Here is a 3,316-nt window from a genome sequence, read left to right on the forward strand (position 1 = left end):
GAAGGGAAGGGAAGGGAAGGGAAGGGAAGGGAAGGGAAGGGAAGGGAAGGGAAGGGAAGGGAAGGGAAGGGAAGGGAAGGGAAGGGAAGGGAAGGGAAGGGAAGGGAAGGGAAGGGAAGGGAAGGGAAGGGAAGGGAAGGGAAGGGAAGGGAAGGGAAGGGAAGGGAAGGGAAGGGAAGGGAAGGGAAAAGAAAAGAAAAGAAAAGAAAAGAAAAGAAAAGAAAAGAAAAGAAAAGAAAAGAAAAGAAAAGAAAAGAAAAGAAAAGAAAAGAAAAGAAAAGAAAAGAAAAATTAAAAAAAAAAGAAAAGAAAGAGAAAGAGAAAATAAGGACATGGGAATCAAATTTGGCTTAGTTGCCCTTGTGGACACAGAAGAATAAAATGCTTCATAAAGTATAAACAGGTCTCTGGAAAAGTGTCTGCTTTTATAGGAATTTAACATCATAAACTCAGCAAAAAAAACCCCAAACAAACTGTGGAAGGGAAAGGTGATATTCTAAGCAAAACTGACTGCAGTAATTCACACACTTTCCCTTGCATTTCACTCACAATCTTGTATTTTCATACTCACAGGCAGCAACATGTGTGAATCTCTAGTCTGGCCAAGATCTCTGTGTCTGGTCAAGATCCCATGTGTGAGCTTGGAGGACAAATGATGGCTGGCATTGAGACTTTGCTACATCTTCTCCGTTTCTCTTGATGGCTGACAGCCAAGTTGGTTAATACTTCAATAAATCAAACAATTACACCCCAGTCTTTCATCTCAGAACCTTTCTCACTTGAACCTCTATCATTCTGAGGTCAGGTTACTGTCCACTGTTACTGCCTAATCATTTTGAGTACCTGTATGAGTACAGTCTGTCTTCTTGTTGGGATAACAGGAGGAAGTACTTACACAATAGGCTGTAACTGTGTTGCCATCTTTCTATTCTCAGAGTGAAGGTTACTCGTTAACAGTTCATCCATGCTGTGACCCTGTTGAAACATAACCTTTCTAGCAGCAAAAGCCCCAACTCCCTCAGCATTTTCTGGGTTTAATGCTATCAATCATCTTGTTTATTGACACACAAGCTTTTGAAAAAAAAAAAGCTTTATATTGCATCTTGTGCTGCTTTCGAACCCTTTGATTCATAATGAATGCTTAAGTCCTAATACTTTTTTTTCCCCAAACCTACTTGGCCACCCCACCTAAAAAGGTGAGACAAAACTTCAAAAACTTGAATCTCATTTAGACAAGTATCTAGGTGAAAAATGAGCAATATTCATCCTCACCTTAACAGACATCTTCACAGCATGTGAGCAACAGTGGTAACTACTTCTCCAAGTGCACAATCAAAACTCGAATGTGGCTGCCTTTGAAATCAAATGGGCAAAAATACATTTCTGACTCAATGTCACAGCCACATCATGTGGTTCCCTCAGGCCTTTTCTTGGAATGTGGAAGGAAGAGCAAACAGGTGAAAAGGAGCAGCATACAGAAGCACTTACCAGGACAGAACAACCAAATACTTTGTGTAAAATTTGAACTGCCACTAACTAATAAGAGATAAGCATTTTCATAATTAAACTCCTAATGAAGTTATTTAAAGGTATGTGTGATGGTTTGGGTGTTACCCACCCAAAGAGATAAGCATTTTCATAATTAAACTCCTAATGAAGTTATTTAAAGGTATGTGTGATGGTTTGGGTGTTACCCACCCACACACACGCACTTTGGAAATCACCCAGACTGGACTCAGCCGGCTCTGGAAATTTGAATGAAGCTTATGTTTGCAGCTTAGCTCAATATACAAGCACATCTTTACAGTTATATGCAGAAATATACAAGGTAACAGGTAATACAGAAACACAACAGCCCTCCCAGAAACCTGAGTCCCCAGGAGGGGCTCCCAACTGCCCTTACATCTTTTCCCACCCCTCTCAACCTTACCCCAGTCCCAAGGAAGAATGGAGGTTTGGCCAGGGGGTTAGAGAGCAAAGTGGATTAATCAGAGAGACAGCAGAGAGGCTAGAGAGAAAAAAAAAAAAAAAGCAGCTCTGAGCTCCCCAGCAGAAGACAAAGTAGCTTATTTATGTTTGGATTCTTGTTCTTATACCTCTTCAGCAAGCCTATAAGTGAATTAGACATCATCCTTTTTCCCTTTCACAGCCTGTGATCTAATCCTTCTCACCAAAACATTCTAGCCAGCTTCAAACTAGCACAGTATGGTAAACTTTTAAAGGTATAAACTTGACTCAAGAAAACTACAACATCACTTTAGATATTCAGCTAGTGCAGTGGACAAAATGTCACTGACTTAAATGGCTTAGGAGGTCTAAATAATTCAGAATCTGAAACATAGTACCACTTAGTACCTAAATACTGCCACTTTATACCAGAGTCCCATGGCCAAGCGGTTGAAACAATGTAAGTATGACTCTTGCTTTATTAATTATTTCAATTTTAAAATTTGTATTTCACCAAACTGGTTTAGTATTGTAGACTGGAGCTCTTTTTTATCATTGGTACCTAAGAATCTTGGCATTGATGCTAAATTTCTTCTAGCTATGTCAATTGTCCACATGTATATTTGATTATACAGAGAAAAAAATCCAAACCAATAAAAGACAGCAAATCAGGTCAAACACTGTGTATGAATCTATAACAGGGTATTAGCCAGTGAGTACTTATTGTGGAGTTCTTTTTCACTACAACAGGACAAATTAAATGGAAACCAGTATTTCACACATTTCATACAAGATTATATATACACACATGGGAAATATCTATCTATCTTGGGCAAAGAAAATCTCAGTAATGAAATAACCAGACAGCAATATTGTATACAACATGTGGTCCTGCATTTAAGTTCTTTGGAAAGCTGCCTGGGGAGAAAGGGAATGAGAGAAGCATGTTTTCTCTTAATTTCCTGTTGCTGTAAGGTCTAAGACACAGTACTGTGGATGGCAGTTTGCTGCAGGGTATTTCATTCTTCATTCTTTCTGTTGCTCATGCTTTTTGTAATTGTCAAGGATGCCTAGGGCATAGCATAGGTGCCTCTTCATCTATTTGTATGAATCTAAATAAATACATAGATTTCACAATGCTGTGACTTTGCACTCTCCTGAGAATTTCTCCCAATTGATTCTTTATGAAATGTGTATTCTTGTAAGTTGTGACTCAGAAATATTTTTCCTGTATGCGTTTGTTTGTACTCCACAGCAAAATGCCATCTGAAGATAGGCTATTAACAATTATGCTTACACAATGTCTCCATGGCCTCTTTCAGCCTGCATCCTCTGGGGTAAATGGAGAATCTATGAGGGACACTAAAAA

This window comes from Pogoniulus pusillus, chromosome 6, assembly GCF_015220805.1.
Source record: "Pogoniulus pusillus isolate bPogPus1 chromosome 6, bPogPus1.pri, whole genome shotgun sequence".
Taxonomy (NCBI): domain Eukaryota; kingdom Metazoa; phylum Chordata; class Aves; order Piciformes; family Lybiidae; genus Pogoniulus; species Pogoniulus pusillus.